Source organism: Erinaceus europaeus, chromosome 3, assembly GCF_950295315.1.
Source record: "Erinaceus europaeus chromosome 3, mEriEur2.1, whole genome shotgun sequence".
Lineage (NCBI taxonomy): Eukaryota > Metazoa > Chordata > Mammalia > Eulipotyphla > Erinaceidae > Erinaceus > Erinaceus europaeus.
Genome location: NC_080164.1, coordinates 48,754,407 through 48,776,919, shown reverse-complemented (window position 1 = coordinate 48,776,919; position 22,513 = coordinate 48,754,407). Strand labels below are relative to the sequence as shown.

Sequence of the window (22,513 nt, the reverse complement as noted above, 5' to 3'; positions counted from 1 at the left end):
TATTGGTTTCCATGGTGACTCTTCTAGAAAAAAAAAAAAAAAACAAGATTCTGCTCTATGGCAGGGCATTAAAGAGGCTGAGATGCCCTGAAGAGTATGTGCACTGTGGCATCACTAATGGTATGGGTCTTACTAGCACAATGGCCACTCTGCCCCACAGGTAGCTTCAACTCTCACTTGTGAAAGATTTCAGAAAGAAGATCATGGCTCATTCCCCAGGAATGGGAACTGTTTTCACTTATCTCCAGAGGATAATATTAACCTTGTATTCAAGTGTGCACTACAGTTTAAGAAATCTGTGCTAAAGACATTTGACAACTGGACAGGTAATTTTGTAGCTTTTTGCTTAGATGAAAAGAAAAGGTTGTGAGAAGTTTTTGGGTGGCATTTCCAACCCCCTTCTCTTCTAATTTTATCAGATTAAAGTGATTTCACTGTTTTCAGAGAGGGTTCCTCTTAAGGGGATGCAAATTTATACCATCTTTCTGCATTCTTAGGATCACATGCTCTGCTTAAAATCCACACTCCACTTCAGTTACACACATGTAATTCTTCCTGACCTAGATGGAACGGAATACTCATAGCAAATTGTGAATATGGATCAGCCAGAAAGCCAAGGAATGAAAGCTAATGGTCTGCATATCATTCCCACATTCAGGCTTCTCAGGGACTTCCTTTTTATTTAGTTGTGCCATCTTTTTAAAAGGAAAATAAACTGTTCTTTCATTTCTTATTGCAGTCTAGGAAAAATCAGCACCTAAAGGAAGATTGTAATTTTGAGAGACACATGTGGAAATCGCTTCAATGATGGCAATTTCCTGAACTGCTTTCAAAAGTCTCTTTTTTGGCTTAAAGAGTCCATGGAGCCCTTTTAAATTTTTATACAAAGAAAGTGATCAGTTTTATAATGTTGTGTTGATATTAGAGTACATTTTGCTTAGCTGAATTGTGCCTTTGCACACAGTAGCTAGCCTTTTATAAATGTCCTGTAATTTGGATGGGGTAGCAGAATTGTCTCTTGCAATTTTGAATTTGATGTTTGAACTTCATTTGCAATAATCCAGTGGTCTGAAGAGAATATTCTTATTCTTTGATTTAGAACTCTCTTTTGATCCTTATCTCTAGGGAAGTATTTCCTATGAGAGAATGGCATTCTCTTCTCAAAGTTATTGGAAGATAAATACATTTGTATTCCCTCTATCCTAGAAGCTGTGCAGTCTAGGAGTTCTAGAATTTTAATGTATCCCTCAGTTAACAGTAAGTTCATGGTGGGGGGGGCGGTAGCGCAGTAGTTTAAGTGCACTTGGCTTGAAGCACAAGGACCAGCACAAGGATCCCATTTGATCCGGGTCTTCATCTGTGGGGGTGGGGAGCACTTTACAGGTGGTGAAGTAGGTCTGCAGGTGTCTATCTTTCTCTGCCCCTCTCTGTCTTCCCCTCCTCTTTCGATTTCTCTCTGTCCTATCCAACAATGACAACAATAACAATGATAAGAATAAGGGCAACAAACCTGGAGACAAAAACAAGTAAGTAAGTAAATAAATAAATAAATAAATAATAAAAGTTCACATACTTGATTCACTCCCAAAACTTTTCTGGCCTGGTGGCATATCAATCCCACATCAGTTCACTAGATACAGAGGAAATGAAGTATAACTAGAAGTAACTAAGAAAGTCCTCCTCATTTAGAGGATTAGTTTCCTTATCTCACAAACTCTGTTCTAGAGAAGAACACATCTCATTTTGTTGACTACTACTAGTTCCCCTTCCTTGGAAGCCACCTCACGAAGTGTTTCTCATCATGTGTGGGGTAAGTTTCTTCCACACTTAGGAGAAGATAGAAACTTATATTCAATACCAATATGTGCATTACTAAGATTGTCTATAAAGTTCATAAAAGCGGGTTTGCACCTGACTTTCATGGGCCATTAATACTTTTGCCTATGCGATTACTTCTGACATTTTCAAAATGTATCTCTTCATCTAAAAATTTACCCTTTGGAGTTCAAAAGATAGCTCACCCTGTATGGCAGGCACCTTGTCATGTATGTGACCCAGTTCAAACTCTGATGCCACACAGAAGTGCCACAGCACTAGGGGGAGTTCCAGTGCTATGGTAGCTCTCTCTCCCTCTCTCTAGCCTCCTCCATACACATACACACATATACACATACATGATGAAAAAAAAGGTTCAGAAGCCAGTGCCTTCACCAAATATTTACCTTTTTTCTGGTTTAAAAGTACATTAATATATATTTCTTGTAGACTTTTAGAGGGAATTGAGTTCTAGATTCTGTTCTTACTATAAGACAATTGTGATAGCAAGTGCATGACTACACTTAGATGGTCTAGATTCTCACATCCCATACCTGGATTTGGCCAAATTAGCTTTGATTTCTTTCAGTGTAAGATAACAAGATATGGACTTACTTTTTAAAAAAATATTTTATTTGATAGTTCAGAGAAATATTGAGAAGGGAGGGGAAGTAGAGGGGGAGCAAGGAGACACCTTACAGCACTGCTCCACTACTCCATTGCTCCTGAAACTTCCCTCCTGCAGGTGGGGACTAGTGGCTTGAGTATGGGTCCTTGCATATGGTAACATTTGCATTCAGCTGGGTGTACCACCACCCAGCACCTAGCTATGGACTCCCAAACCCAAACTATAAGGTTGACAATCCCTCTAACCTGACAGAAAGAACATTATCATTCTTTGCATAAAATCAATGATTTTGTTATTGGCCTAAATGATCTCAAATGGTCATTGCCAATTCCTGGGGAAAATGAAGGGAATTAGAACCTATTTCCCTGCATTAGTATTTCACACACCTGATTTCCCAAAGTTCTCTTGGGTGAGAGGCAGACTGGGAGTATGGACCAACCAGTCAACGCCCATGTTCAGCGGGGAAGCAATTACAGAAGCCAGACCTACCACCTTCTGCAACCCACAATGACCCTGGGTCCATGTTCCCAGAGGGATAGAGAGTGGGAAGGCTGTTGGGGAGGGGAGGGGATATGGAGATTGGGTGACAGGAGTTGTGTGGAGTTGTACCCACCCCCATCCTATGATTTTGTTAATGTCTCCTTTCTTAAATAAAAAAAAAAAAAAAAGTTATCTTGGGTGAGGCCTGCATTAGCCATCTAAGTCAACTATTCCCTTGAAGAATTTTACCAGGGTTGAGGGCATATATGACACTAGGAAAAGTTGGGGAGGCAATAACAAAACTGAATCCAAACAGCAAGAGCAACCCACCAAATAAGATGTTGGTACGCTTCTAGTTCTGCTTCTGGGATCCCTTCTGTTACACTGCTTGACGTTGTGGTCTATTTACATGATCATTCTGTTACATTGGTTTGGTCTCACTCCCCGCCTCAGGGAGATTGTGGTTTAGTCTTTGGCTTTTTGCGCTTCTCCCTTCTCCCCGCCCCCTATCCTACATACTTCCTTGGTTCCTGATGCTGCCGCTGGAGGAGAGAGATGGAGGAGCACATTGTGTTGTGATTAGGTTGTTGGACTGTTTGCCCGCTCATGAATAAAGATTAAACTGCGTTCTCAGCTCATCCATGAGTTTCTGGTCGTATGTTACCCGCCCGTGAAGCCAGCCTGGAGAAAACAACAATACAAGACAGATTTTTTTTTTTTTGATAGGACAGAGAGAAATTGAGAGAGAAGAGGGAGATAGAGAAGGAGAGAAAAAGACAGACACCGACAGACCTGCTTCACCACTTGTGAAGTGATTCCCCTGCAGGTGGGGAGCCAAGGGCTTAAATCAGGACCCTTGTGCATTTTGTACTATGTGCACTTAACCCTGTGCACCACTGCCTGGCCCCCTAGAGACAGATTTGTGTGTCTTGAGACAGATAACAGAAGGAAGTAGAATGTTAGAAGAAATGAAATGAGCGATAACCTATTGTTGTAAATAGTTAAGACTATCAGGGAATCACTTTCTTAACTGTCACAAAGAGGTACAGAAGACACAATATCATCATTTTTTAACTTGGAAAAACAAAACTGAGACAGAGACTGCTTAGGTAGTCTAGCTCACAAACTTGCATTACATTCCTAATGCCTTGGTCATTCAGAGAATAAACATTTCACTAAAGGACAAGTCTCTACACTGAGCTTTGCAATAGCTAAAAAGCTGATATGCCACTCTTGGGCATTTTCATCCTGGAGTAAACCACGACCTGAACACATGCCATATTAATCTCCACTAGCTAGAATAATATACATGGGCCTGATATAATATTCATGGATCATACACATAAAGAAAACAGGCAGTTCACCAGCATTCTGTGCTCAGTGAATACACAGAAGCTATGGAGAAAAGAAGGTTTTCCCCTTAACATCTTTTCAAAGGAAAACTTGGGAGAAAAAAAATGGAGTCCTAAAGAGGCAAAGAAACCTGACCATACAGTCCTCAGTAAAGAGAGAAATGGGTCTAGGGCATTTTAAGTCATCTATGTGTTATGTGTTTGACATTTCTGAATCAATGGAAGCCCTCAGGGCCCCTGTTACTGTAGAAGGAAATAGCTCTAATACTGGCCAGAGAGAAGCTGAATAAGAGTTGGTTTCTGCTGCAACCCTCCAGCCAGCTTTACTAGAGTTTGAGTGGTCAGCCGCCTGCTTGCAGCAGTGAAGCTAGAGGCTACAAGTGTACTATTAGGATGGACTGGCCAGAAAGGATGCCCATGCAGTGGCACATAAAATTAACCACTGAAGATCTCTTCCATTCCTACCAAAAAACACATTTTAGGAACAAAACTGGGTTTGCTTTCTCCCAAATATGAATTTCTTTCATAGAATTTAAAAATGCAGGACCAGGTGGTGGTACACCTGGTTGAGCTCACATGTTACAATGTGCAAGGACCCGGGTTCAAGCCCCTGGTCCCTACTTGCAGGGGGAAACTTCATGAGTGGTGAAGCAGTGCTGCAGGTCTTTCTCTGTCTCTCTTCCTCTCTATCTCTCCCTTCCCTCTTATGGCTGTGTCTATCCAATAAATAGATAAAGGTAATAAAAAAGCAAAATAAAGAATTTTATAATGTATTTCTCCCACAGTGACCAGCCAGTGGCTGTTCTTTTCCTTTTTTTTAGTGATTTAATAATGATTAACAAGATTGTAAAATAACAGGGGTATATCTCCATACAGTGGCTGTTCTTTTATGAAGTTTTCCTGAGGGACACTCATGTTCCCAGGGCGACTTTAGTTAGCATTTCACAACCATCCAGAAATACATTACCTGATTTAGTCATTTAAGTGCACATGGAAGCAGAAGGAGGCCTTTTGTGAAATGCCTACACACTCCTACTCAACTAATGTGCTAAGTGATTTGCCTTAATCACTAGGATCTATGTCACTTCTGTAAATGCACAACTATATATTTTCACAAGCCAAATAAATCCTTGGAATGTGATAAGAACTTCTCTTAAAGGGCAAAGGAGGATACAAGTGTTCGCAACTGCTTTTAGGGGAAGAAATTCGACTTAAGTCTGTTTCTCAAGAATCCTTTCCTTGCCACGATAGCATGCTAACTACAGTATCAGCAGAAAGCTAGGAGTATGGTGCTTTGCCATTGTTAAGCTAATCAAGAAGTTTGAGATCAGTCTCCTAGAGGGACAACAATATATGAGACCTTTAGATATGTCACAGCTGCTCCTCCTGCGGTCAACCCCTGAGCAAGGAATTCTAGAACATCACCTTTTAAGGAGTCCATTTTCACAGGGTACTTCAAGAGACTTTGAAAAGTCTGTGTTCTTACAGGTCGCTACCTCTATGCATGACAGACCCTAAATGGTCCCACAAAGCAGATTTTACAGTTTCCCTGAACCTGATGTTCATTTACTTAAGCATTTATTATACATCTGCTGGCATATGTACATCTCAGTTTTGGCATTTGATCATGCATACAGGCTGGGAACACTTAACAGCACTAACATCCATATAAAATAGTGAGGAGTCCACCAAGAAGATCTGCATAGAATCTATTCAAATGTAGTTGGCCCACATATGCTTAGCATCCCTGATGCTGTGTTTACTTTATGTTCAAGTTGGGATTCCGATTCTAATAGGCTTTCCAAAGCACATTAACTTTTCATAAGGATAATCTGTCTGTGTGTGCGCGCACACATGCTTACGAATTTGGGGGGGGATGTGAGGGAATTGAAAGCATAGTCAACAATATATGAGACCTTTAGATATGTCACAGCTGCTCCTACTGGCAGTCAAGCCCTGAGCAAGGAATTCTAGAACATCACCTTTTTAAGGAGTCCATTTTCACAGGCTGCTTCAGCATCTTGAATGCTCTCTTGGAGAACAAAGTCAATCCTAGGTCACCATTTCAATGTAGTTTCCTTTGTACTAAATCCTACTTTCAAGAAAATTCTTGCCATGGTTCACTGGTGTTTAACCTATCATATAATATCCAGGTTTACTGTGTTAGAAGAAGCAGAACAGTATTAAGCTTTTCCCACAAGCCTGTGATTGCATTTGACCTAGTAACCTGTATTAGATTAACATTTATTCTACAACCGCACAGCAAGCCCTGCACCTTGGTGAGCTGCAGTTTATAGAGGACACTAACCATTTTTACAAGTGGAGCAGGAAAAGGGAATTGAATCTGAGGGAGTAATTCCAAGCAAGTATGTTGCTGCAGCAGTTAAATTGTTTATACGAGGAGTAGGGGAATTACTTCTGACTGACCTCTCTTTTTATCTACTTAAAAGACAAAGTGCAGGTCTCCATTGCTGGGTCAAACTCTGGGGAATGCAGCTCTAAAATGGATAGAAGCCTCAGGATCCCACCAATCCACCAATAAGGAGCAGCTTCAAAGGCGAAGCAGAGCAGGAATGTAAACAAAATAGTCACCAAAATCAGGACATTTGAACAGTAGCCAGGGTTCATGTGTTCTCCCATCACCCCCATGTAGCCTCTCCAGGTCAGGTGTGACAGAAGTGAAACACAAGTTCAAAATGAGAACAAGTTTTTCCATCATAGATATTTTGATGAAATGGCCTCTTGATTTTCTTTGGCCACAGTGTAGTGTGCGGCGAATTCATTAAGGAACAAATCAGGCTTTGAAGGAGGCTGAGATTGGCAACAAGGATCAGTGGAGGCATCTGTTTAGGACAAAATGGGGGGGGGGGGGGGGCGTAGAAAGGGAGAAAGCTGAATCCATGAGGAAGCAATTACCAGGAAATCAAAATCAGAACTGTCTGAGCAACCACCCAACATAACAATGGGAGTAGGTCACCCCATATTATATAGCATCATGTAATGAAACCCAACTTATTCTTTCAGTGAACTGCAATTCACTAACACATTAGTGGCAATGGCTGGGGAGTACCCCTCCTATTGGAGACTGAGGAGAGACTATATCTAAATGATGGGCTCCTCCAACAAAACCCAATTGTTCCTTGAAATGAAATAAGCAACACAGCTATAAAAAGAGAGAGAGAAATGCTCTAACACTTGAAAAGTCACAAAGACAGTGCTAATATATTCCTTTTCACATCCAGGCAACCATATCCCCTCCTGTGGAAAACAATGTAATATGATTATCACATAATTACAGCACTTTTTGTCCACTTGGTAACTTTGGCTCTTAGCACACAAATGGAATCCTCTTAGAAGTTTCGGAATATTCACTTGTGTTTTATTCAAACCCTATAAAAAAGTGTTTACTTAAAAATATAGTTAACCAGCTTCCTGCCCAGATGCTGAATCAGAATAAGCAGGGTACTACCTTTTGTGTGTCTAGCCATTCCTCCAAGAGATTCTGGTGAACACTTTCATCTGAGGACCAATGTTTCTAGAACCCATGGAAAGGGGAGAAAGAAAGAAGAGAAAGAGAGAGAGAGAGAGAGAAAGGAAGGAAGAAAAGGAGGGAGGGAGGAAGGGAGGGAGGAAGGGAGGAAGGAAGGAAAGAAAGAAGAAAGGAAGTAAGGAAGGGAGGATGGAAGGAAGGAAGGGAGGATGGAAGGAAGGAAGGGAGGATGGAAGGAAGGAAGGAAGGAAGGAAGGAAGGAAGGAAGGAAGGAAGGAAGGAAGGAAGAGGAAGGAAGGAAGGAAGGAAGGAAGGAATTAATTTCCAAATGAGGATCCATTAAAGAAGTGTTAGCCAGTGCTCATGCTCACTCAGAGCTATTTAGACGCAGGAGCACAACAAAAGCTGATCCTATTCTATTTAGGAATCTGTTCAATTAAAGGTTGATAAAACATTCCCTCCTACACTGTAATCAATAGGTGCAATTCTGCAGCTGTCAATGTCCTGTAGTAACTTGGCCTGGGGGCCGTCAAGGCTCCAAGATTTACCTTTCTATTGTGTGTGGAGGAAAGCAGAACCCAGAGATTTAATGTGTGCTACTTCTCCCCCATCTCGGATTTAGCAGACAGTTTTTTTGTTTGTTTGTTTTGCTACTTCACTTGGAACATACAGAAAGTTTTTTTTTTTTTTTAATTATCTATACATAGATAACTAACACCTGTATCAGTCACACTGGAAGGGGTTGCTTTGTTTGATTTTCTGAGAGGTAAGGAAAGAGTAAGGATGGGTAACTGGGGTTCAAGAAGGGTGAGAAAGGTGAAATAAACAATGTGCACCTGGGAATTTTGAAAAGCAGCAAAGTGAGTTCTGAAGCTAGGATAAGAAAGGAATCTGCCCTCAGGATGCCACCTATAAACAGGCCCCAACACAGAGAAAAGTGTTCAGCTGAAGCAATGCCTGTCAATAAGATGATCACTGGGATGAAAACTCAGTGCCTGCAAATGCCCTACTTTAAGCCCCTCTACTCAAATGGGCAAGTGGGGGAAGATTCCAGACAGTCAAAGGAGACAGCTAAATGCAAAGGCGTGATTTGATCCCCATTCCTTCTCTGCCTAGGGTGTTCAGAGCAAGAGAATGAGACAAAAGAAAGCAGGGACCTTAATCCTACAGTCAACTGGATAAGAAAGCTTTTTCACCCAAGTTTACCTTAATCCCAAGCATTTTTATCTCTGTATGTAACCTCACTTCTGCTGGCTTATTCTTCAAGGAAAAAGTAGAAGAAAAACTGAAAGAAAAATGAGCATAAGTGCTAGAAATAGAAGTTTTCTTTACATAAATCTTCATTTCAAGGACAGAATAGGAATTGACGAAGGACACATACATGTCACAAACAGATTCTCATCCTCCTCTGACTTTAGACATAAAATCTTTTCTCCAGATACAGGCAATATCTGCATATTTACAAAGGAAGTGCTAACAGTGATGTGGCAGAGTTCACAATTCAATCTAGAGAAAGACTTTTTGGTGATTATCTAATCCAACCCCTTCATTTTACAAATGAATCAAACCTAAAGAGAAGCAGAAAATAACTTGCCCAAGGGCACATACTTGCTCTTAGCAACTGATTCTAGGCTGAAATATCCTCTTCTGCCTCCTTATTTGCAGGGCTCACCACCTCACCCTCTACCACCACCACAATCACACACACACACATACACACACACACACACACACACACACACACACACACACACACACACACACACCCTACTGACTCCATAAGGAAAGGAGACAAAAAAATGTGGCCTGAAATGTCACACTGTCAGAACTAGGGTGAGTCATAAAACATCCAGAGAAGTTTCTCTATATTGTGTGCAGAATTTCAAGTTGTCTGCTAGGTATAATGTATCCATTTAGCTTGAGTCTCTAGTATTAATTACATCTGTGAGATACAATATGGCATCATGCAGCTTTGGAATCTGTACCCTTCATTAACTGTTTCCCCATTAACCTTGACTGGAATCACATTCCCACTCTAACCTATAAGATGTGTTCTATTTGTAAGCGCTCCCATTTTCTCTTTGAAACCACTCTCATATTCTTATTTCATTGTAAATGGTCCTACTTGCAATAAAGTGCCATTGAACATATTTACTATTTGCTGCTTAATTTTGTCCTCTTGGAAGGATACTGATGTCAGCTCCAATGGTAGTTAATATACCTTTGAGCACACACTGTGACCTTTCTCCTGCTCATGCCTGACTTCATTCTCAGATCTCATTAAACAGCAGAAATTATCTTTGGAAAGAGCAAAACCAGAAATGTGCTGGTTTTGTGCTCAGTTGTAGAGAATAATTTGATTTAAATAGCCCCACAATGGCATGCATGTGCAAAAAAAATTAAAAAGATGAAACTTTCAGCTAAAACAGCCTGTTCTCTCTATAATCAAGCCAGTGTGACACATACTGAATTGGATATGGAAAGGATTTGAATGGCTGTGTGTACCTACCTGAACTGCACTTTGTATTACAATATATGAGGCTCTCTATTGCTATACAAGCTTGCTACAGGGTAGTATGTGCTATATGTAAACATATGGACTTCAGCAACATCCTAAGAGGGTCCTAATGGAGTAGAACAGAGGAGGAGGATTCTTCTATAAATAGAAGAAGAAGGTTAAAGGTTGGTAAAGATCAAGGAATGGGCCCAACATTCATGAAAATCAGATCTTGGTCCCTATTCCGACTTTTTGGTTCCTGTTCATTTAACAATTTGTTCTGCTTTATATCTTACTGCCTCTCAGCTACCAAGTTGCAGATGATATGATTCCATCCTTACTTCCCTGGGCAGACAACCTCACCAATGTATCCCGGAACCTCACCTCTCCAGCGGCTTAAGCCACTAGAGAAAGATAGAAATAGGCTAGGTATATGTATCAACCTGATCCATCAGAGAAGCAATTATAGAAGCAAGAACTCCCACCATTTGCACCTCATAAATAATTTTGGTCCATACTGCAGTGGTGGAAGATGAATAGGAAAAAATGACCAGAAGGCTCTGAAATCCGAATTCTTCAGGACCCAAAGAGAGAAGAAGGGAAAAGGAAAGGGCTTTTGGAAGTAGTAATAGGTGTAGGTATGACTTGGAAAGGAGAAGATAGGACCATAGAAAAACATTGGCAAATATATACAAATACAGAAAGATAGTTATATAAATAATAGTTAACCTATATCTGTAACTTTGAGAGAATTTCTATAGCTCCCAATAGAGGGAATGGGGACACAGAACTCTGGTGGTACAGACAGTAAAGAATTGTACCCCTTATCTTATAGTTTTGTAAATCAATATTAGCTCACTAATAAAATAAATAAATAAACAAAAAGGAAAGGAAAGGAAAGGAAAGGAAAGGAGACCAGATCTTAGTAAAACACCAGAGATTTGGAGCTATATGTGGCTCCCCAACCAATAGCAGTGGAGGAAAAGTAATCCTAAAAACAAGTAATAAGAATTAAAGCCAGAACAGATTTAAGGAAGTGGTGGACATCAAGGACAAGTCTGACTAAAGGCAGATCCACTCCTAAACATTGGTCCCCTCCTAAGAGATAAGACCAGAGATTTCAATCCAGAGTAATTTAAACACTCAAGCTCTTCTATACTCAATCTCCCAATTTTAGTTCCTGACTAATTCAATTCTTCTCACCATGAATTCTGCTACCATTCTTAGTGATCTCTACATATTCACTTCTTCCAAATCTGTCTCTCGGTTTAATGGCCTCTCACCACTAAGGATCAATTCTGTCTACCTCAGTTAAATGCTCCTATGCTCATATCCTACACCAGTGATTTTCAACACTGGTCAAAGGTCTGAATTATTTGACACAGTTTTTTTTTTTTCAATTTCCAATTCCCAGAACCAGACAAAATGTAGTCATAATCTTGGAGGAAAAGCTGTCATCAATATTTTTTAACTCTCTCAGCCCCACCCTAGGGAAATTCCGAAATATAGCCAAAGTTTGTGGCTGGCTTGAATATTATTATAAATATTATCAATAACTGTACCCATCACAAGTTTTCTTTTTTATATTTTTATTAAGTGAATTAATCATTTATAGTAAGTACAGTTGTTGATATATGTGTAAAATTTTCTCAGTTTTCTGCAAAGCCCAAGCACCAGGACCTGAAAGTCATCCCCCACCCCCAACCATAAGTCTTTACTTTGTTTGGTTCAATACACCAAATGCAGTACAAGTTTTACTTTGTGTTTTTCCTTTCTGTTCTTATTTACCAGTTTCAGTCTATGAGTAAGATCACCTACATTCATCCTTCTCTTTCTGGCTCATTTCACTTAACATGATTCCTTCAAGTTCCATGCAAGATGAAGTGAAGAAGGTGAATTCACCTTTTTTTTCTTTATTGAGGAGATTAAAGGTTTACAGTCAACAATAAAATACAATAGTTTATACATGTATAGCATTTCTCAGTTCATAGAAATTCAACCCCCTCTAAGTCCCCCTCTGCTATCATGTTCCAGGACCTAAACTTTCCCCCTAATCCCAGAGTCTTTTACTTTGCTGCAATACATCAAACCCAGTCCAAGATATGCTTTGTATTTTCTTATATTTCAACCTATTTTATTATTATTATTTATTATTTTTATTAGTTATTTACTATTATAGTGATTCAATAGTGATCAACAAGATTGTGGGATAAGAGGGTACAATTCACACAATTCCCACCACCAGCGTGTCATATCCCATCCCCTCCACTGGAGGGTTCCCTATTCTTTATCACTCCAGGCGTATGGACCAAAGACCTCTATGGGGTACAGAAGGTGGGAAGTTTGACTTATGTAATTGCTTCGCCACTGGACATGGGCACTGATGGGTCCATTCATACTCCCAGCCTGTTCCTATCTTTCTCTAGTGTTGGAGGACTCTGGGGAGGTGGGGTTTCCAGGACACATTAGTGAGGTCGCCTGCCCACAAAAATCAAGTTGACATCATGGTAGTATTTTCTTTCTTTTTTTAAATTTCTTTATTGGGGGATTAATGGTTTACAGTAGACAGTACAATATAATAATATGTGTATATATAACATTTCCACATAACAATACAACCCACACTAGCTTCTCCTCTGCCATCATGTTCCAGGACTGAACCCTCACCCTTACCCCCACCCCCATCCCACCCAACACACACCCCAAAGTCTTTTACTTTGGTGCAATACATCAACTCTAGTCCAAGTTCTGCTTAGAGTTTTCCCTTCTGATCTTGTTTTTCAACTTCTGCCTATGAATGAGATCATCTCATATTCATCCTTCTGTTTCTGACTTATCTCACTTAACATGATTCCTTCAAGCTCCATCCAAGATGGGGCGAAGAAGATGAAATCACCATTTGTAATAGCCAATTAGTATTCCACTATGTATATATACTACAACTTACTCAGCCATTCATCTGTTGTTAGACACCTGGTTGCTTCTAGGTTTGGGCTATTATAAATTATGCTGCTATGAACATATTGTGTTTTCTTTGCTGTTGGGTTTTGGTCTTTGGAGACATTTCTGAAACACAGATTATGGAGTGTTCTGCCAATGTTTTCTTTTACATATTTGATAATTTCAGATCTAATATCCATGCCTTGATTCACTTGGAGTTGACTTCTGTGCACAGTGATATATAGTGGTTCAACTTCATTCATTTGTATTTTAAACCCAAGTTTTCCAATACTACCTGTTGAGACTCTCCTTTCTCCATTTAATGTTTTGGTATCCCTTGTCAAAAATTAGTTGTCCATAGTTCTGTATTTGTGGAAGGAAGCTTATTTCTGGGCTCTCAATTCTATTCTACCGGCCTGCATCACAAGTTTTCTTTTTTATTAGGAGGGGAGGGAGGGCATATTTGTTTATTTCTCAGTTTGTGAAAATGTCTTTAATTGGTTGATGCAGCAAACAAAATTAAACTCTGATTCCTATGCAATCAAACAGAAGATAATCGATTTTACACTGAACATTAGAATTCAGTTACACATAGTCAACATGCTATGTATAAAAAAATACTAACTGAACTATAGGTGTAACATACTGAAAAAAGTTAACAGTTTATTATAATTAACTTTATTTAACAATCTCAAAAGTTTACAGCCATCATCAGTTCCAGTGCAATTTCCCATGCAATTGGGAATTAAGGAATCCCAGTAGAACTGTTAGTAAAGCAAATATTATAGGTAAAATACGTGCATACTTTTGATAACACATATGAAGGGGTCTCTCTAAAAACTGACTTCGCTGGTTAATTTTCATCAAACTGAGCCATTCAACATGGCTTTTATTATTCCTGATATTAATGCAGGTTTCTCTTTTTGCAATTAGCATGGCCATCAGATGGTATCAGTTAAATAAACAACAGCATCAGCCACCATAGGTTTTTCTCCTCTACATGTTTTGACAAAATTCTACTTCATTTCCACAAAGAAAAACTAGTTTCTCAGCAGCCACCTCTGTCACCACACTGGGTCCCCACACACTTCCCTAGCCCCTACTCCAGTGTTACCCCCCCATACCTACTCCCACACCACCCCAGCAGCCTATGGCTACAGATTTTTTTTTTCCTCCAGGGTTATTGCTGGGCTCGGTGCCTGCACCATGAATCCACTGCTCCTGGAGGTCATTTTCCCCCCTTTTGTTGCCCTTGTTGTTGTAGCCTCGTTGCGGTTATTATTATTGCCATTGTTGATGTTGTTCATTGTAGGATAGGACAGAGAGAAATGGAGAAAGGAGGGGAAGACAGAGAGGGGGAGAGAAAGACAGACACCTGCAGACCTGCCTCACCACCTGTGAAGCAACTCCCCTGCAGGTGAGGAGCCAGCCGGGGGCTGGAACCGGGATCCTTACACTTTGCGCCACATGTGCTTAACCCACTGCGCCATCGCCCAACCCCCTGTGGCTACAGATTTTGTAGCAAACAAAAGAATCACTTCCATCAGGTCAGAAATGCTGTAAGTTTTCAATTTTAAGCACTGTATTATCAGAGTTAAAAATTTGTTCCCTTAGGGTGAGGTGCACTTTCCTGAATGCTTCTCTCAATTCATACCAAATAATATTGCATCCGCCGACCCCAACCTAATCAAAGTAACGACTACCACCTCAGCATGCTTCACTTCAGACTGTGTCCAGAGACTTCAGGTGTGGAATGACAACTCTTTAACTTCATTACTCAGGTGAGACCTTTCCTTTCATAGTATTCTCTAATTCCATTCCAGGTGGTTCACTTCCTAACAAAGTCCCAAAACCTAGATACAGACCAGGTCCCGTGAGATAGAGCACATGTTCACACATATCCATAAACTATAGCAAAATATATACCTGAAAAGAAAAGTACACAATAGTCTGCAGTGAGTACCCCCCCTCAACACTTCATCTGCACTATTCCGGCCAGACTATTTAGGTCCATGATTGTTCAACAATTTGTTTGGCTTTGTATGTTAACTCTCTTTTCAGCCACCAGGTTCCAGATGCTAGCATGATGCCGACCAGACGTCCCTGGACAGATGACCCCACCAATGTGTCCTGGAGCTCAGCTTCCCCAGAGCCCCACCCCACTAGGAAAAGAGAGAGGCAGGCTGGGAGTATGGATCAACCAGTCAATGCTCATGTTCAGCAGGGAAGCAATTACAGAAGCCAGACTTCCCACCTTTTCCATCCCATAATGATCCTGGGTCCATATGCCCAGAGGGATAAAGAATAGGAACGCTATCAAGGGAGGGGATTGGATATGAAATTCTGGTGGTGGGAATTGTGTGGAATTGTACCCCTCTTATCCTATAGTCTTGTCAATATTTTCATTTTATAAATATTTTTTTAATATGTATTGCTGAGCCATAAATAAAACTCTTCCTAATTTTTAGTTCTCTCATTTTAGTATCCCAACCCAAGAATATCTTGACCCCATTGGGATTTCCCAACAGACTGCACCTCCTTTTCAGTTTATCCATTCTGCTAATCTCCTCTTGTTTCAAGTTAGGATATTCTTTCCATCTTCTCTTCATCTACACACATCATGCTGTTTCTCCTGACAGTCTTGCCTAACTATACCCCAAACCAGGTTAGGCTCAGTCAAGTACTTAGCAAGAAATTAAAAATAATAATAATGAAAAAAACAGAGAGCAAAGGAATTTTGATAAAGGGACTCTGTAAAATTATAGCCAGATGAAGGGAAAACAATGAGAGGTGGGAAGCATCCCATAGTTAACAGCAGCAGGAATCAATTACCAGCCCTAGTCTTGATGGAGATGAGAGAATGGTTTCAGGAATCTACAAAGAGCCACAATTATAAGCGAACTGTCCACTAGGAGTGTGGGGTATATCAGAGAGGATGTAGCCATGGTCTACCAGGAACCACTGGGAAGGAAATGGGTCAGTAACTTTAAGCACTTTGTTGCCCCCAACATTTTATATCCTGCCTTTTCCTTTCATTGCCTAAATCCAACAAAAGTCCAAGAAATCTACTGAGTCATTCATAGATGACATACTCCCAGAGTACTAAGCCAGGGAAGGAAGGATAAGGAATGGGTTCAGACATGTAAATCAAGAATACCTGATTCATGGTTAACATCACATTCTGCATATATCTACCTGAGATCCAGCATAGTTGAAATTTACACAGGCAAGAGTTACTTAAGATTGAAGGCTGAAAACTTCCTTATGAACCCACAACACTGTCTTACAGCTCTTCCATGTTTGTTAGTAAATTTACTTTTTCATCACCCCAGTGTACCACTAGTTCTTTCTCTTCCTTGTTACTACCTCACTGATCTCACCTGGAATTTCACTAACAAAATCAAAGCAAACAGAAAGCAATTAATTTATTTTACCACCAAATGCACCAATCCTTCCACTGCTGTCCCAGAATTCTATCTTCCCTCCCATCCTAGATATAACCCCTTTTCCTACCCATTGTGTTAGATTTGCTTTATGAATTTTATAAGTATTGCATAATTGCTTCTTCAGAACTATATAATCCCATTGCTTGTTTAGTTTTTTTCAACTCTGGCATTTTTCTATCACTTTCAAATTAAATTGTTTCCTTGAAAAAATACTGTCAAGGTTATTATCCACCAAATAAGCAAATAATCCATCCTAGTATTAATATTTAATATATATTTAATTTCTACTTTCTCGATTATGGATATTTAAATCCTGATGAATAAGCAGAAGTATGAAACTCACTCTCACTCTCTCTCTTTCTCTCTCTCTAACAAAATCTTATATCAACAAAAATTTGAATGCGTAGTGGGACATGAGTTTAGATTTAAAAAAACAAACACTGGAGCCAGGTGGTGGTGCACCTGGTTAAGTGCACATATTACAGTGAGCAAGGATACAGTTTCAAGCCCCTGGTCCCCACCTACAGAGGGAAAGCTTTGTGAGTAGTGAGGCAAGGTTGTAGGTGTCTGTCTCTATCTCTTTCTATCTCCCCCTCCCTTCTCAATTTCTGTCTCTGTTCAATAATAAATAAAAATAACTTTTAAAAAAACACTTATTTTTCCATGGCTTCTTCCTGTCCCAAGAATGCTGTAATATCCTAGAGTACTAAGGACACAGTTTAAAACTCTTTGGTCTGTCTCTACATTATCAGTCGAGTTTTAGATCAATTGGTAATCTAGATCAGTCTTTCTTAACTTGATATCTTCAAGGAGTTTCAGAGGTCAGTAAACATTATAATTGTCCATCTCTGCGACAAATAGTGATAAAGGCAGTATCAAAGTACAAACCATTCAGTCAGGAGATTCCAGGTTTGCCCCTGTAGATGAAAAACTCCAGGTCTAGGCCCTTTACCACTGTGATACAGACCAGATTTTCAGAACTTCACCTAATAGCTATGTAATGTATACTTCAGTAAGCATATCAAATAAATATTTAAGAATTGGCTGGCTAAAAAAAAAAAAAAGAATTGGCTGGTTACATCCCAGTATTCATTCTTTTTGTCATTGTTCAAAATAATGGGAACCGCCATTTTATCTAGGTACATGGCATAGAATAAAAACTGCATTTCTAGGTTCCCTTGTAGGTATTTATGGTCATATAACCAAATTCTGGGCAAGAGAATGTGATTGTAAGTGATGTATTTGTGAACTTTTAAGGTTGCATTATTAAATACTGAACATCCCTTTATATCTCCTCTTTTCCTTCTGTATGCTTACCTGAATTATGAACATTGGGGAGTATTCATATAAGGGAAACATCTTAAAGGTAGAGAAAAACAAAGGAAGTAGGTCTTTGGGCCACCTGTGAAATAAAGTTCAAAAGCAACTCTGGACATCCTGCTTCTGGGATATTATATGAAAGACAAATATTTCAACTACTACTGTTGCTTGGGGTCTCTACTATTTGTAGATGAGTGCTCATACTAAGTAATACAGTAACCAAGGTTAGAATCAAAAGAATATCACCTTAAGTCAGCTAGTCCTCCAGCCAAAAAAAAAAAAAAAAAAAAAAACTAGGTCATGAAATCAGTCATCTCACTGAAACAGTCAATTTAGTCTCAGGGAGATCTCTGGGAGCTACCACCCTTTAGCACTCTAAACCCAACTTTTATTTTCCATCTTAAGGGGAGGGATTATAGAGAATAAAGCCAGTGCAGATGACTGTGCAACTGCAGTTCTCTCTGGGTGTTCTGAAGGCCCTCTTAGAGTTGTCTACCTCAGATACTGTCATCAGAGCCACAGAGCCCCACATCTAGAGACCCTCACAGTATATTAAGCTGTGAGGGAGACTTATGAAAATGGCCGCTGTAATAAAACCAAAACACTTTCCCCTAGAGTTCCCATCCACCTCCAACACCATGTACCACTCTTCCCACAATCCTATCAGATACTGCCTGCAGAAGGCATCTGTTCCAGAGAGGAAGTGTACAGGAAAATAAAGTACATTTTAATGGAAGTTTAACAAGTTTTGAAGTGTACTGTGCTCTATAAAATATGTTTTAAAATCTATGTAATAGGGGGCCAGCAGTAGCTCAGTAGGTTAAGTGCACATGGTGCAAAATTCAAGATCTTAAATATCCACGTTTGAGCACACCCCAACTCCCTACCTGCAGGGGGGTCACTTCACAAGCAGTGATGCAGGTCTACAGCTGTCTGTCTTTCTCTCCACCTCTCTGTCTTCCTCTCCTCTCTCGATTTCTCTCTGTCCTATCCAACAACAACAATAACAACAACAATGGCAACAGAAATGGAAAAAATTGTCTCCAGGAGCAGTGGATTTGTAGTGCAGGCACCAAGCTGCAGCGATAACCCTGAAGACAAAAAAAAAAAAAAAAAAAAGTCTATGAGTACTCTTTGATAATTTCCTAGGCACCATGTGTTTTTCCTGTAACCATTTATTTGTACATTTAAAATTTCAACCAGATGTAATTTCCCAGAAGAGGTGAGTGTATAATTGAGCAGTCATTTATCTCTGCTTTAAAGGTGAAAAGAAGCTCTCAAGCCAAACATAGTAACTGGGGATTGGCTACCCTTTACTTTCTCAACTTACCCCACCCTGCCCACACCACCTAGGAAGAGCATAGAACATTTGAGTTGCAAGAAATCACAGAGGTCTTCTAATCTTGTGGTTTTTCTTGTTTCCTAGGCAAAAGGCAACATAATTAAAAACAAATTCTTAAGTGAAGTTTTAGTAGTTAAGACAAGTAAAACCCCAAATTCACCAATAATTGATTCTAAAGTGCTATAGAAAAATAGATGGATATATAGATGAGGTGTGTGTGTGTGTGTGTGTGTGTGTGTGTGTGTGTGTGTGTGTGTGTTGAAGCAGATCACTGAGAACTCCTAGACTAATTTTGTGAGTGAAACATTTGGATATAATTGATTATTATATTTTGGTTTAATTGCAAAGAATTTAGAAAATACTTATTCGTCTGGCTAACTAGTTGCAAATGTTAGCAGTTTTTATATTGTTTTGCATTAAAGTGAGTTGCCTTAGCACTTAGGTTTCTCTTCAACTAAAATCACGACAAAGTTTAAAAGGAATGCTAGGAAATATCTCTTTCAGAGTTGGATGAATAGGAACACCTAATAAATTCTTGCATTTTTAAAATCAGAAAGCCAGAAAGGAACCATTTTTTTTCTAACTTTAATGTGATATTTTCAAGATGTAAGAGAATCAGTTGTATTACAAGGAAGACTTATTATGCCAGATGCAAAGGAATGCACATAAGCTTGATATGACTTTTAGTTGTGCAGCTACAAATGTACGGTGGTCACAAATGTGCATGTTCTATTTTATATCAATAGAGACATAAAGTACTCATGTCAGAATTTAAGAAAGACAAACCAGTACAGAAAGTCTCTCACCGAGGGGGAAAATCAATTGTACGTCTCAAAGTTTTTTAAAACACAAACTGAATCTTTTAAATATATAGGCTGTGTATTTGATATGCGGACTCTCTCAAAAGCCTAGACCAAGTAGATCAGAAGCATCCAATAGCACAGCTATATACAAGATACTGGGTACTGTACAGCAAACCCTAACAAAAGGACTTTTCAAAGTTAACCCAATTACCAAATAATGTGATGATAACATTAACTATCAATTGTCTTTTTGAACCCTAAGACAGCAGGAACCTCCCATCTCCACTATAGAGCCCCTACTTCCCCCAGGCCTGGAACCCTTGGATAGGGCCCACTTTCCCATATGCCTCGCCCAATCCATATCAAATAATATTGCATCCGCCGATCACAACCTAACCAACGCAACAATTGCCACCTCAACATGCTTCACCTCAGACTGTGTCCAGAGACTTCACATGTGGAATGACAACCCTTCAGCTTCATTACTTGGGTGAGACCTTTCCTTTCATAGTATACTCTAATTTCATCTCAGGTGGTTCACTTTCTAACAAAGTCCCAAAACCTAAATATACACCAGTTTCTGTGAGAGAGAGCATATGTTCACACATATCTATAAACTACTGCAAAATATATATCTGAAAGCAGAAGTACACTAGAGTTTGCAGTGAGTACCCACCCCTAACACTTCCTCTCCACTATTCCAAGCTTTGGGTCCGTGATTTCTCAACAATTTATTTGGCTTTGTATGTTAACTCTCTTTTCAGTCACCAGGTTCCAGATGCCATCAGGATGCTGGCCAGGCTTCCCTGGATTGAAGACCCCACCAATGCGTCCTAGAGCTCCACTTCCCCAGAGATCCACCCTACTAAGGAGAGAGAGGGGCAGACTGGGAGTATGGACCAACCAGTCAATGCCCATGTTCAGCGGGGAAGCAATTACAGAAGCCATTCTACCTTCTGCAACCCACAATGACCCTGGGTCCATACTCCCAGAGGGATGGAGAATGGGAAAGCAATCAGGGGAGGGGGTGGGATATGGAGATTGGGTGGTGGGAATTGTGTGGAGTTGTACCTCTCCTACCCTATGGTTTTGTTAATTAATCCTTTCTTAAATAAAATAAAAAAAAAGAAAGTCTCTCACCAAATGTGTGTGTGTGTGTGTGTGTGTGTGTGTGTGTGTGTGTGTGTGTGTGTGTGTGTATCCAGATGGCAGGATTTTATTCTAATGTCTGTTCCAAATAATTTAAACTAACAGCACATTTTAACATGCTGATATTCTTAGATACATTCAAATGTGAAACAAAACACATCTGAATGTATGTTACTTTTATTGTAGTGTTTTATAGTTAAAATATATTCTGCATGGGAAATTCAAGTGAAATTTTGAAGAACTACTGAAACTCTTCCCTGGGACCCTCTAGAGTTCCACAGAACTGAACTTCAAAAAACACTCATGAGGTCTTCATAAGGATCCTAAATCCAAATAGGTAGTCAGTTGCCTATGGTCATACAAGAAACTTACAGCAAATCAAACTAAGGTCTGGGTCTCTGATTCTCATTCTAATGTTCTTTCCACCAAACCAAGTTTCTTAGCATAGAGACATGTCCCTCTCATCTCTCATCCCTGCATACTTTTTTGGGTCTGGAATCTAAGTCCTGGGGAATCAGTGGAGGAAACCTAGTTAGAGGAATTGTGCTTCTGAGTGCCTATGACTATAGTGAAAAAGCTTTTGCATTTTTCAATATTGAGGAAATTATAAACCTAAAAAGGTGTGCCTTGGGATTGGGTACTTTTCATTTATAAATTGCTAGAGATGAGATGAGTAGAGCTTTTGTAAATTAAGAAAAATGACAAAGGATCCCATTATAAAATTAAGCAGAACTGGGGAGATAGCACAGTGATTCTGCAAGAAAAGGCTTTTACACCTGACACTCCAAGGTCCTAGTTTCAATCTTCATCACCAACATAGGCTAAAACTGAACAGTGTTCTCATTAAAAAAGAATAAGGAGAAGAAGGAGGAGGAGGAGGAAGGGGAAGGGGGAGGGGGAGGGGGGGGAAGGGGAAGGAGGAGGAGGAGGAGGAGGAGGAGGAGGAGGAGGAGGAGGAGGAGAAGAATGGTGAGCTAGAGACCCAGCCCTCCCCTCCTTACTGGTCTGTCAGTAGCCTGCTGGATGGCAAAGGCTGCTCACTTGAAGCCCTTTGGGAAAAGGTGGAAAACTACCCTTTGCTATTTTAGCAGTATCAAAAATAGCCATTAAAGTTGTGGATGTTGTGAATGAAAAAAAAGAATAAATGTTTAAAAATAAATTAATATAAAACTAATCAGAGGACAATAATAGATATCTCTATAAAAAGGAATAGAAATGATTAATTTAATGAAAAGTAATCAGACTAAAAGG

The 22,513-nt window shown here is 39.7% G+C and overlaps 1 long non-coding RNA gene and 1 pseudogene across 1 annotated transcript in view; one reads left to right on the top strand and one right to left on the bottom strand.

The window, feature by feature from the left end:
- LOC132537482 (uncharacterized) overlaps positions 1–22,513 on the top strand; it is a 583,655-nt gene that overhangs the window by 260,637 nt on the left and 300,505 nt on the right. The window lies entirely within an intron of this gene.
- LOC103111932 (elongin-C-like) lies at positions 13,885–14,175 on the bottom strand (annotated as a pseudogene).